Raw genomic sequence first — 13,731 nt, 5'->3', positions numbered from 1 at the left:
CTATGAGAGAGAGGGATTTGTTGGTGTTTGTGTGAGAGAGAGAGGGAGGGATGTGAGTGTGTGAGAGAGAGGGGTGTGTGTGAGAGAGAGAGAAAGATGAAAGGATGTGTGTGTGAGAGAGGGATGTGTGTGTGAGAGAGAGGGATTTGTGTGTGTATGAGAGAATGAGAAAGGGATGTGTCTGTGAGAGAGGGATTTGTGTGAGAGCGAGAGGGCTGTGTGTGTGTGAGACAGAGAAAGAGAGAGGGATGTGTGTGTGAGAGAGAGACATGTGTCTATGAGAGAGAGGGATTTGTTGGTGTTTGTGTGAGAGAGAGAGGGATGTAAGTGTGTGTGAGAGAGGGGTGTGTGTGAGAGAGAGAGAAAGATGCAAGGATGTGTGTGAGAGAGAGGGATGTGTGAGAGAGAGTGATTTGTGTGTGTGTGTGTGAGAGAGAGGTATGTGTTTGTATGAGAGAGAGGGATATGTGTGTGTGTTTGTGTGTGTGTGAGAGAGATGTGTGTGCTTTTGTGAGAGGGGGCATGTGAGAGTGACAGAGAGGAAGAAAGAGGGATGTGTGTGTTTCTGTGTGAGAGAGAGGGGTGTGTATGAGACAGAGAGAAGTGTGTGAGAGAGAATTGTGTGTGTGTGTGTGTGTGTGATAGAGAGAAGTATGTGTGTGAGAGAGAGGTGAATATGTGTGTGTGAGAGAGAAACAGAGAAGGATATGTGTGTGAGACAGAGGGGGTTTTGTGTGTGTGAGTGAGAGAGGGATGTGTGAGAGAGAGAGATAGAGAGGCATGTCTGTATCTGTGAGAAAGAGAGAAAGGTTTCTGTGTGTGTGTGTGTTAGAGGGAGAGAGACAGGGAGGTGTGTATCTGAGAGACTGAGAGAAAGAGAGAGATGTGTGTGTGAGATGGATTTGTGTGTGTGAGAGAGAGAAAGAGAGAGGGATGTGTCTGTGAGAGAGAGGGATTTGTGTGTGTCTGAGAGCGAGAGGGCTGTGTGTGTGTGAGACAGAGAAAGAGAGAGGGATGTGTGTGTGAGAGAGAGACATATGTGTCTCTGTGTGAGAGAGGGATTTGTCTGTGTTTGTGTGTGAGAGAGAGGGAGGGATGTGAGTGTGTGAGAGAGAGGGGTGTGTGTGTGTGTGTGTGAGAGAGAGAAAGATGAAAGGATGTGTGTGAGAGAGGGATGTGTGTGTGAGAGAGAGGGATTTGTGTGTGTATGAGAGAATGAGAAAGGGATGTGTCTGTGAGAGAGGGATTTGTGTGTGTGTGAGAGAGAGAGCAATCTGTGTGTGAGAGAGAGAGGGATGTGTTTGAGAGAGAGGGATGTGTGTGTGTTTGTATGTGTGTGAGAGAGGTGTGTGTTTGTGTGAGTGAGAGAAGGCACGTGTGAGAATGAGAGAGAGGAAGAGAGGGGGAATGTTTGTGTTTCTGTGAGATAGAGAGAGGGGGTGTGTATGTGTGAGAGAGATGTGTGTGCGAGAGAATTGTGTGTGTGTGATAGAGAGAGAAGTGTGTGTGTGAGAGAGAGAGACAGGGGGATATGTGTGTTAGAGAGAGAGAAACAGAGAAGGATATGTGTGTGAGAGACAGAGGGGTTTTGTGTGTGTGAGAGAGAGGGATGTGTGTGAGAGAGAGAGAGATAGGGATGTCTGTATCTGTGAGAAAGAGTGAGAGGGGTGTGTGTGTGTGTTTGTTAGAGAGAGAGAGACAGGGAGGTGTGTATCTGAGAGACTGAGAGAAAGAGAGGGATGTGTGTGTGTTTGTGTGTGAGAGAGAGGTGGTTGTGTGTGAGAGAGAGTTAGAGGGATGTGTGAATGAGAGATATAGAGGGATGTCTGTATCTGTGAGAAAGAGAGAGAGAGGGGTGTGTGTGAGAGAGAGAGAGTGGGGGGATGTTGTGTGTGAGGGGGGTGTGAGAGAGAGGGATGTATGTGTGTGAGAGAGATGGGTGTGTGTCTATGAGGGGGAGAGAGAGGGATGTGTGTGTGTGTGTTTGTGTGTCTGAGAGAGGTGTTTGTGTGAGAGAGAGGGGGCATGTGTGAGAGTGAGAGAGAGGAAGAGAGCGGGATGTTTGTGTGTGAGGGGGGATGTGTGTGTGTGTGAGAGAGAGGGATGTGTGTGTGTGGAAGAGAGAGAGGGATGTGTGTGAGAGAGAGATGTGTGTTTGAGAGAGTTTGTGTGTGTTTGAGAGAGAGGTGTGTGTGAGAGAGAGAGGGATGGGTGTGAGAGATAGAGAAACAGATGGACATGTGTGTGAGAGAGAGAGGTGGTTGTGTGTGAGAGAGAGATAGAGGGATGTGTGAGTGAGAGATAGAGAGGGATGTCTGTATCTGTGAGAAAGAGAGAGAGGCATGTGTGTGTGTGAGTATGTGTGTGTGAGAGAGAGTGGTGGGGTGCTGTGTGTGAGGGGGGTGTGAGAGAGAGAGAAAAATAGAGGGATGTGTGTGTGAGAGAGGAGGGTGATGTTATCTGTGAGGGAGGTGTGAGACAGAGAGGTGTGTTTGTGAGAGAGAGAGAGGGGTGTGTGTGTGTGAGAGAGAGATGTGTGTGTGTCTGTGAGGGAGAGAGGGATGTGTGTATGTCTGAGAGTGAGAGGACTGTGTCTGTGAGACTGAGAAAGAGAGAGGAATGTGTGTGAGAGAGAGAGATGTGTCTGTGAGAGAGAGGGATTTGTGTGTGTTTGTGTGAGAGAGCGAGGGATGTGTGTTTATGAGAGAGGGGTGTGTGTGTGAGAGAGAGAGGGATTTGTGTGTATTTGTGAGAGAGAGAGAGGGAGGGATGTGTGTGTGTCTGTGAGAGAGGGATTTGTGTATGTTTGTGAGAAAGAGAGAGGGATGTGTGTGTGTTTGTGTGTGTGTGTGTGTGTGAGAGAGAGAAAGTGTGATGTGTGTGTGTATGTGAGGGGGGTTGTGTCGGAGAGAAAGAGAGCGGGATGTTTGTGTGTCTGTGACAGAGAGAGGCGTGTTTGTGTGTGAGAAAGAGGGGGGATATGTGTGTGAGACAGAGAGGGGGTGAGACGGAGGTGTGTGTGTATTTTAGAGAGAGAAGGTGTGTGTGTGTTTGAGTGAGAGGGATGTGTGTTTGTGTGAGAGAGGGATTTGTGTGTGTTTGTGTGAGAGAGAGAGGGAGGGATGTGTGTGTGTTAGAGAGAGGGGGGTGTGTGTGAGATAGAGAGAAAGATGAAAGGATGTGTGTGTGTGATAGAGTGATGTGTGTGTTTGAGAGAGGGATTTGTGTGTGTTTGTGTGAGAGAGAGAGGGAGTGATGTGTGTGTGTCTGTGAGAGAGGGATTTGTTTATTTTTGTGTGTGAGAGGGATAGGGATGTGTGTGTGTTTCTGTGTGTGTGAGAGAGAGGTGTGTGTTTGTGTGAGAGAGGGGGTGAGTGAGAGTGAAATGGAGGAAGAGAGAGGGATGTGTATGTGTCTGTGAGAGAGGGGTGTGTGTGTGTGTGAGAGAGAGATGTGTGTTTAAGAGAGAATTGTGAGTGTGTGATAGAGAGAAAAGTGTGTGTGTATGAGAGAGAGGGGGATATGTGTGTGTGAGAGAGAAACAGAGAAGGATATGTGTGTGAGAGACAGAGGGGATTTTGTGTGTGAGAGAGAGAGGGATGTGAGAGAGAGAGAGAGGGATGTCTGTATCTGTGAGAAAGAGAGAAAGGTGTGTATGTGTGTGTGTGTGTGTGTTAGAGACAGGGAGGTGTGTATCTGAGAGACAGAGAGAAAGAGAGGGATGTGTGTGTGTGAGAGAGAGGTGTGTGTGTGTGAGAAAGAAAGAGGGATGTGTGTGTGAGAGAGAGGTGTCGTGTGTGAGAAAGAGAGAGGGATGTGTTTTTATATGAGAGAGAGGGGTGTGTGTGAGAGAGAAAGAGAGAGGGATGTGTGTGAGAGAGAGAGAAAGAGAGGGATGTGTGTGTATCTGAGAGAGAGAGGGGTGTGTGTGAGAGAGAAATAGAGAGGGATGTGTGTGTGTCTATGAGGGGGGTGTGTTTGTGAGGGGGGATGTGTGTGAGAGATGGGCGTGTGTGTGTGTTTGTGTGAGAGAGAGGGATGTATTTGTGTGAGAGAGAGATGGGTTTGTGTCTATGAGGGAGAGAGGGATGTGTGTGTGTTTTTGTGTGTGTGTGAGAGGTGTGTGTGTGAGAGGTAAATAGAGGGGGCATGTGTGTGTGTGTGAGAGAGAGAGAGTGGAATGTTTGTGTGTGAGAGAGAGAGGGGGATGTGTGTGTGTCTGTGAGAGAGAGGGGTCTGTGTGTGTGAGAGTGATGTGTGTGTGTGAGAGTTGCGTGTGTCTATGATAGAGAGAGAGAGGTGTGTGTGTGTTAGAGACAGAGGTATGTATGTGAGAGAGAGAAACAGGGACAGATATGTGTGTGAAGAGAGAGGTTGTTGTGTGTGAGAGAGATAGAGGTGTGTGAGAGTAAGAGAGATACGGATGTCTGCGTCTGTGAGAAAGAGAGAGAGGGGTGTGTGTTGAGAGAGGGGGGGTATGTTGTGTGTGGGGTGAGAGAGAAAAATAGAGGGATGTGTGTGTATGGGGGGGTGATGTTGTCTGTGATGGGGGTGTGAGAGAGAGGTATGTGCGTGTGTGAGAGAGGGGTGTGTGTCTGTGAGAGAGAGGTGTATGTGGTGTGAGAGAGGGGGGTGTGTGTGAGAGAGAGAGAGAAAGAATAGGGTTGTGTGTGGAGAGAGAGGGGGTGTTTGTGTGAGAAAGAGATGTGTGTGTGTGTGTGAAAGAGGTGTGTGTCTGTAATAGACAGAGAGGTGTGTGTGTGTGTGAGACAGACAGAGATGGATGTGTGTGTGTGTGATAGAGAAACAAGGATGCATATGTGTGTGTGAGAGAGATGGGGTTGTGTGTGTGTGAGAGTGAGAGGGATGTGTGACAGAGAGAGATAGAGAGGGATGTCTGTGTCCTGAGAAAGAGAGAGAGGTGTGTGTGTGTGTGTGTGTGTGTGTTTTAGAGAGAGAGAGAGACAGGGAGGTGTGTTTCTGAGAGAGAAACGGATGTGTGTGTATGTGTGTGTGTGAGAGAGAAGGATGTGTTTGTGAGAGAGATGTGTTTGTCTTTGAGAGAGGGATATTTGTGTGTCTGTGAGAGAGAGAGAGAGGGATGTGAGAGAGAGAGAGAAAGAGAGGGATGTGAGGGCATGTGTGTGAGAGAGATGTGTGTGTTTGTGAGAGAGGTGGGTGTGAGTCTGTGAGAGAGCTGTGGGGGGATTTGGGGGGTGTGAGGGGGTGTGTGTGAGAGAGAGAGGGATGAGAGTGTGTGTGAGAGGGATGTGTGTGTGTTTGTGTGTGTGTGTGTGTGAGAGAGAGACAGAGGTGTGTGTGTGTGAGAGAGGGGCTTGTGTGAGAGTGAGAGATAGAGAGGGATGTGTGTGTTTGAGAGAGGTGTGTGGGTGAGAGAGGGATGTGTGTGTGTGAGAGAGAGAGGATGTGTGTGTATCTGTGAGAGAGAGTTGGGTGGGTGTGAGAGAGAGAAAGAGAGAGGGATGTTTGTGTGTCTGTGAGAGAGGGAGGTGTGTGTGTGAGAGAGAGGGGTGTGTGTGTGAGAGAGAGGGTTGTGAGAGAGAGAGGGGTGTGTGTGTGTCAGAGAGAGGCATGAGAGTGTGTGAGAGAGAGGGATGTGTGTGTGTTTGTATGTGTGAGAGAGAGAGAGACAGAGGTGTGTGTGTGAGAGAGAGAGGGGCTTGTGTGAGAGTGAGAGATAGAGAGGGATGTGTGTGTATGAGAGAGATGTGTGGGTGAGAGAGGGATGTGTGTGTGAGAGAGAGGATGTGTGTGTATCTGTGAGAGAGAGAGGAGTGTGTGTGAGAGAGAAAGAGAGAGGGATGTGTGTGTGAGAGAGATATGTGTGTCTCTGAGAGAGAGGGGTGTGTGTGTGAGAGAGAGTTGAGTGTGTGTGTGTGTGAGAGAGAGGGATATGTGAGAGAGACAGAAAGAGAGAGGGATGGGGGGCGTGTGTGTGAGAGGGATATGTGTGTGTTTATGAGAGATGTGGGTGTGTGTCTGTGATAGAGAGAGAGGTGTGTGTGTGAGATAGAGACAGAGATGGATGTGTGTGTGTGTGAGAGAAAGAGGGATGCATATGTATGTGTGAGAGAGAGGGGGTTGTGTATGTGTCAGTGAGAGAGAGAGGGATGTGTGTGTGAGAGAGAGAGGGATGTCTGTGTCCTGAGAAAGAGAGAGAGGGGTGTGTGTGTGTTTGAGAGAGAGAGAGAGAGAGAGTGGGAGAGAGAGAGAGGGACAGGGAGGTGTGTTTCTGAGAGAGAGAGAGAGAGAGAGAGAGAGATGTGTGTGTTAGAGAGAGGTGAATGTGTGTGTGAGAGAGAGAGAGAGAAAGAGACAGGGATGTGTGAGGGGGAGATGTGTGTGTCTATGATGGAGAGAGAGGGGGATGTGTGTGTGTCTCTGAGAGCGAGAGGTATGTGTGTGAGAGAGAGAGAGAAAGAGAGAGGGATGTGTGTGTAAGAGAGAGGTGTGTGTGTGTCTTTGATAGAGGGTGTTTGTGTGTCTGTGTGAGAGAGAGAGGGATGTGTGAGAGAGAGAGAGAAAGAGAGGGATGTGGGGTGTGTGTGTGAGAGAGATATGTGTGTGTTTGTGAGAGCGGTGGGTGTGTGTCTGTGAGAGAGAGAGAGCTGTGTGTGTGTGAGAGAGAAAGAGGGATGTGTGTGTATCTGTGAGAGAGAAAGAGGTGTGTGTGTGAGAGAGAAAGAGAGTGGGATGTTTGTGTGTCTGTGAGAAAGAAGGGTGTGTGTGTGTGAGAGAGAGACAGATGTGTGTGTGTGTGAGAGGGATGTGTGTGTATCTGTATGAGAGAGAGAAGTGTGTGTGAGAAAGAGAGAGGGATGTTTGTGTGTCTGTGAGAGAGCGGTGTGTGTGTGTGTGTGAGAGAGATGTGTTTGTGTGTTTTAGAGAGAGGTGTGTGTGTGTGTAGGTGAGAGAGAGGTGTATGTGGTGTGAGAGAGATGGGTGTGTGTGTGTGTGTGAGAGAGAGATAGAGATAGAATAGGGGTGTGTGTGGAGAGAGAGGGGGTGTTTGTGTGAGAGAGAGATATATGTGTGTGTGAGAGAGGTGTGTGTGTCTGTGATAGAGTGAGGTGTGTGTGTGAGATAGAGACAGAGATGGATGTGTGTGTGTGAGAGAGAAACAGGGATGCATATGTGTGTGTGAGAGAGATGGGGTTGTGTGTGTGAGAGTGAGAGGGATGTGTGACAGAGAGAGATAGGGATGTCTGTGTCCTGAGAAAGAGAGAGAGGGGTGTGTGTGTGTGTTTTAGAGAGAGAGAGAGACAGGGAGGTGTGTTTCTGAGAGAGAGAGAGGGATGTGTGTGTGTGAGAGAGAATGATTTGATTGTGGGGGTGTGTGTGTGAGAGAGAGATGTGTGTGTGTATGAGAGAGGGATGTTTGTGTGTCTGTGAGAGAGAGAGAATGATGATGAGAGAGAGAGAGAGAAATAGAGGGATGTGGGGGGGCGTGTGTATGAGAGAGATGTGTGTGTTAGAGAGGTGTGTGTGTGTGTGTGAATGCTGTGGGGGGATGCGGGGGTGTGTGAGAGGGTGTGTGTGTGTGAGAGAGAGGGATAAGTGTGTGTGTGAGAGGGATGTGTGTCTGTGTGTGTGTGTGTGTGTGAGAGAGAGAGAGACAGAGGTGTGTGTGTGAGAGAGAGAGGGGGGGCTTGTGTGAGAGTGAGAGATAGAGAGGGATGTGTGTGTATGAGAGAGGTGTGTGGGTGAGAGAGGGATGTGTGTCTGTGAGAGAGAGAGGATGTGTGTGTATCTGTGAGAGAGAGTTGGGTGGGTGTGAGAGAGAGAAAGAGAGAGGGATGTTTGTGTGCCTGTGAGAGAGGGAGGTGTGTGAGGGAGAGAGGGGTGTGTGTGAGAGAGAGCGGCATGAGAGTGTGTGAGAGAGAGGGATGTGTGTGTGTCTGTGTGTGTGTGTGAGAGACAGAGGTGTGTGTGTGAGAGAGAGGGGGGCTTGTGTGAGAGTGAGAGATAGGGATGTGTGTGCATGAGAGAGATGTATGGGTGAGAGAGGGATGTGTGTGTGTGAGAGAGAGGATGTGTGTGTATCTGTGAGAGAGAGTTGGGTGGGTGTGAGAGAGAGAAAGAGAGAGGGATGTTTGTGTGTCTGTGAGAGAGGGAGGTGTGTGTGAGAGAGAGGGGTGTGAGAGAGAGGGGTGTGTGTGTGTCAGAGAGAGGCATGAGAGTGTGTGTGAGAGAGGGATGTGTGTGCATTTGTATGTGTGAGAGAGAGAGACATAGGTGTGTGTGTGAGAGAGGGAGGCTTGTGTGAGAGTGAGAGATAGAGAGGGATGTGTGTGTATGAGAGAGAGGGATGTGTGTGAGAGAGAGAGTGAGAAAGAGAGAGGGATGTGTGTGTCTGTGAGAGAGAGGTGAGTGTGTGTGTGAGAGAGAGAGGTGAGTGTGTGTGTGAGAGAGATGTGTGTGTCTGTGAGAGAGAGGTGAGTGTGTGTCTGAGAGAGAGGTGAGTGTGTGTGTGTGAGAGAGGGATGTGTGAGAGAGACAGAAAGAGAGAGGGATGAGGGGCGTGTGTGTGAGAGAGATATGTGTGTGTTTGTGAGAGAGGTGGGTGTGTGTGTGTGAGAGAGAGCTGTGTGTGTGTGTGTCAGAGGGATGTGTGGGTATCTGTGAGAGAGAAAGAGGGGTGTGTGTGTGATAGAGAAAGAGAGTGGGATGTTTGTGTGTCTGTGAGAAAGAGAGGGGTGTGTGTGTGTGAGAGAGAGATGTGTGTGTGTGTGTTAGAGAGAGGTGTGTGTGTGTCTGTGAGAGAGAGGTGTATGTGGTGTGAGAGAGAGGGGTGTGTGTGTGAGAGAGAGATAAAGAATAGGGGTGTGTGTGGAGAGAGAGGGGGTGTTTGTGTGTGAGAGAGATGTATGTGTGTGTGAGAGAGGTGTGTGTGTCTGTGATAGAGAGAGGTGTGTGTGTGAGATAGAGACAGAGATGGATGTGTGTGTGAAAGAGAGAAACAGGGATGCATATGTGTGTGTGAGAGAGATGGGGTTGTGTGTGTGTGAGAGTGAGAGGGATGTGTGACAGAGAGAGATAGAGAGGGATGTCTGTGTACTGAGAAAGAGAGAGAGGTGTGTGTGTGTGTGTTTTAGAGAGAGAGAGAGAGGGAGGGAGGTGTGTTTCTGAGAGATAGACGGATGTGTGTGTGTGTGTGAGAGAGAGGGATTTGTGTGTGTGTGTGAGAGAGAGAGGGGGGGATGTGTGTGTGAGAGAGAGGGATTTGTGTGTGTGTGTGAGAGAGAAGGATGTGTTTGTGAGAGAGATGTGTGTATCTGTGAGAGAGGGATGTTTGTGTGTCTGTGTGAGAGAGAGAATGATGATGAGAGAGAGAGAGAAAGAGAGGGATGTGGGGGGCGTGTGTGTGAGAGAGATGTGTGTGTTTGTGAGAGAGGTGGGTGTGAGTCTGTGAGAGAGCTGTGGGGGTGTGGGGGGTGTGAGGGGGTGTGTGTGAGAGAGAGAGGCATGAGAGTGTGTGTGAGAGGGGTGTGTGTGTTTGTGTGTGTGTGTGTGTGAGAGAGAGAGACAGAGGTGTGTGTGTGAGAGAGAGAGGGGCTTGTGTGAGAGTGAGAGATAGAGAGGGATGTGTGTGTTTGAGAGAGGTGTGTGGGTGAGAGAGGGATGTGTGTGTGTGAGAGAGAGAGGATGTGTGTGTATCTGTGAGAGAGAGTTGGGTGGGTGTGAGAGAGAGAAAGAGAGAGGGATGTTTGTGTATCTGTGAGAGAGGGAGGTGTGTGTGAGAGAGAGGGGTGTGTGTGTGTGTGAGAGGGGTGTGAGAGAGAGAGGGGTGTGTGTGTGTCAGAGAGAGGCATGAGAGTGTGAGAGAGAGGGATGTGTGTGTGTTTGTATGTGTGAGAGAGAGAGAGACAGAGGTGTGTGTGTGAGAGAGAGGGGCTTGTGTGAGAGTGAGAGATGGAGAGGGATGTGTGTGTATGAGAGAGATGTGTGGGTGAGAGAGGGATGTGTGTGTGTGAGAGAGAGGATGTGTATCTGTGAGAGAGAGAGGAGTGTGCGTGAGAGAGAGAGGGATGTGTGTGTGAGAGAGATGTGTGTGTCTCTGAGAGAGAGGTGAGTGTGTGTGTGTGAGAGAGGTGAGTGTGTGTGTGTGTGAGAGAGAGGGATATGTGAGAGAGACAGAAAGAGAGAGGGATGGGGGGCATGTGTGTGAGAGAGATATGTGTGTGTTTGTGAGAGCAGTGGGTGTGTGTCTGTGATAGAGAGAGAGGAGTGTGTGTGAGAGAGTGGGATGTGTGTGTGTTTGTATGTGTGAGAGAGAGAGACAGAGGTGTGTGTGAGAGAGAGGGGGGCTTGTGTGAGAGTGAGAGATAGAGAGGGATGTGTGTGTATGAGAGAGAGGGATGTGTGAGAGAGAGAGAGTGAGAAAGAGAGAGGGATGTGTGTGTCTGTGAGAGAGAGGTGAGTGTGTGTGTGTGAGAGAGAGGTGAGTGTGTGTGTGAGAGAGAGAGGAGTGTGTGTGTGAGAGAGAGGGATGTGTGTGTGAGAGAGATGTGTGTGTCTCTGAGAGAGAGGTGAGTGTGTGTGTGTGAGAGAGGTGAGTGTGTGTGTGTGTGAGAGAGAGGGATATGTGAGAGAGACAGAAAGAGAGAGGGATGGGGGTGTGTGTGTGACAGGGATATGTGTGTGTTTGTGAGAGAGGTGGGTGTGTGTCTGTGAGAGAGAGAGAGCTGTGTGTGTGTGAGAGAGGGATGTGTGGGTATCTGTCAGAGAGAAAGAGGGGTGTGTGTGAGAGAGAGAAAGAGAGAGGGATGTTTGTGTGTCTGTGAGATAGGGGTGTGTGTGTGTGAGAGAGAGAAAGATGTATGTGGTGTGAGAGAGAGAGGGGTATGAGTGTGTGTGAGAGAGAGAGAAAGAATAGGGTGTGTGTGGAGAGAGAGGAGGTGTTTGTGTGAGAGAGATGTATGTGTGTGAGAGAGAGGTGTGTGTGTCTGTAATAGAGAGAGGTGTGTGTGTGACAGAGAGACAGAGATGGATGTGTGTGTGAGAGAGAGAAACAGGGATGCATATGTGTGTGAGAGAGAGATGGGGTTGTGTGTGTGTGTGAGAGTGAGAGGGATGTGTGACAGAGAGATAGAGAGGGATGTCTGTGTCCTGAGAAAGAGAGAGAGAGGGGTGTGTGTGTTTGTTTTAGAGAGAGAGATAGACAGGGAGGTGTGTTTCTAAGAGGGGGGATGTGTATGTGAGAGAGAGGTGTGTGTGTCTGTGTGAGAGAGAGGGGGATGTGTGAGAGAGAGAGAGAGAAAGAGAGGGATGTGGGGGGGCGTGTGTGTGAGAGAGATGTGTGTGTTTGTGAGAGAGGTGGGTGTGTGTCTGTGAGAGAGAGAGCTGTGGGGGGGATGTGGGGGGGTGTGAGAGGGGGGTGTGTGTGTGAGAGAGAGAAAGAGAGAGGGATGTTTGTGTGTCTGTGAGAGAGGGATGTGTGTGTGTTTGTGTGTGTGTGAGAGAGACAGAGGTGTGTGTGTGTGAGAGAGGGGCTTTTGTGAGAGTGAGAGAGAGGGATGTGTGTGAGAGAGAGAGTGAAAAAGAGAGGAATGTGTGTGTCTGTGTGAGAGAGAGGAGTGTGTGTGAGAGAGAAAGAGAGAGGGATGTATGTGTGTGTGAGAGAGGTGTGTGTGTTTATGTGAGAGAGGTGTGTGTGTGTTTTAGAGAGAGGGATGTGTGTTTCTGTGTGAGAGAGAGGGTCTGTCTGTGTGAGAGAGAGATATGTGTGTGTGAGAGAGAGAAGTGTGTGTGTGTGTGTCTGTAAGAGAGAGGTGTGTGTGGTGAGAGAGAGAGAGAGCGGGGTGAGTGTGTGAGACAGAGAAAGAGATAGGGATGTGTGTGTGGAGAGAGGGGGGTGTTTGTGTGTGAGAGAGATGTGTGTGTGTGTGTGAAAGAGGTGTGTGTGTCTGTGATAGACAGAGAGGTGTGTGTGTGAGAGAGATAGAGATGGATGTGTGTGTGTGAGAGAGAAACAGGGATGCATATGTGTGTGTGAGAGAGGGGGTTGTGTGTGTTTGTGAGAGAGAGACAGGGAGGAGTGTTTCTGAGAGAGAGAGAAAGAGAGGGTTGTGTGTGTTAGAGAGAGGTGAGTGTGTGTGAGAGAGAGAGAGAGAAAGAGAGAGGGATGTGAGAGAGAGAGAGAGGGATGTGTTTGTCTATGAGGGAGAGAGAGGGGGGTGTTTGTGAGAGAGGGATGTGTGAGAGAGAGAAAGAGAGAGATGTGTATGTGTGTGAGAGAGGTGTGTGTGTCTGTGAGAGAGGGATGTTTGTGTGTCTGTGAGAGGGAGGGATGTGTGTGTATGTGAGAGAGAGAGAGAGGGATGTGGGGGGCATGTGTGAGAGAGAGATATGTGTGTGTTTGTGAGAGAGGTGGGTGTGTCTGTGAGAGAGAGCATGTGTGAGAGAGAGAGATGTATGTTTTGTGAGAGAGGTGGGTGTGTATCTGTTGGAGAGAGAGCTGTGTGTGTGTGTGAGAGAGAGAGGGATATGTGGGTATCTATGAGAGAGAAAGAGGGGTGTGTGTGAGGGTGAGAAAGAGAGTGGGATGTTTGTGTGACTATGAGAGAGAGAGGTGTGTGTGTGTGTGAGAGAGAGATGTGTGTGTGTGTGTGTGTGAGAGAGAGAGGTGTGTATGGTGTGAGAGAGAGAGGGGTGTGTGTGTGTGAGACAGAGAAAGAGATAGGGATGTGTGTGTGGAGAGAGAGGGGGTGGTTGTGTGAGAGAGAGATGTGTGTGTGTGAGAGAGGTGTGTGTCTGTGATAGAGAGAGAGGTGTGTGTGTGAGATAGAGACAGAGATGGGTGTGTGTGTGAGAGAGAAAGTAATGCATATGTGTGTGTGAGAGAGGGGGGTTGTGTATGTGTGAGTGAGAGAGGGATGTGTGTGTGAGAGAGAGAGGGATGTCTGTGTCCTGAGAAAGAGAGAGAGGGGTGTGTGTGTGTGAGAGAGAGAGGGAGAGTGAGAGAGAGAGGGACAGGGAGGTGTGTTTGAGAGATAGAGAGAGAGAGAGATGTGTGTGTTAGAGAGAGGTGAATGTGTGTGTGAGAGAGAGAGAGAGAAAGAGACAGGGATGTGTGAGAGAGAGGGGGGTATGTGTGTGTCTATGATGGAGAGAGAGGGGGATGTGTGTGTGTCTCTGAGAGTGAGAGGTGTGTGTGTGTGAGAGAGAGAGAGAAAGAGAGAGGGATGTGTGTGTAAGAGAGAGGTGTGTGTGTGTCTGTGAGAGAGGGATGTTTGTGTGTCTGTGAGAGAGAGAGAGGGATGTGTGAGAGAGAGAGAGAAAGAGAGGGATGTGGGGTGTGTGTGTGAGAGAGATATGTGTGTGTTTGTGAGAGAGCTGGGTGTGTGTCTGTGAGAGAGAGCTGTGTGTGTGTGTGAGAGAGAGGGATGTGTGTGTATCTGTGAGAGAGAAAGAGGGGTGTGTGTGTGAGAGAGAAAGAGAGTGGGATGTTTTTGTGTCTGTGAGAAAGAGAGGGGGTGTGTGTGTGTGAGAGAGAGAGAGACAGATGTGTGTGTGTGAGAGGGATGTGTGTGTATCTGTGTGAGAGAGAGAAGTGTGTGTGTGAGAAAGAGAGAGGGATGTTTGTGTCTGTGAGAGAGAGAGAAGGGTGTGTGTGTGTGAGAGAGAGAGGGGTGTGTGTGTGTGTGTTTCTGTGAGAGAGAGACAGGGATGTGTGTGAGAGAGATGTGTGTGTGTCCATGAGGGGGAGAG

Source organism: Oryctolagus cuniculus, chromosome X, assembly GCF_964237555.1.
Source record: "Oryctolagus cuniculus chromosome X, mOryCun1.1, whole genome shotgun sequence".
Classification (NCBI taxonomy): Eukaryota; Metazoa; Chordata; class Mammalia; order Lagomorpha; family Leporidae; genus Oryctolagus; species Oryctolagus cuniculus.
This window is presented reverse-complemented; position numbering follows the sequence as displayed.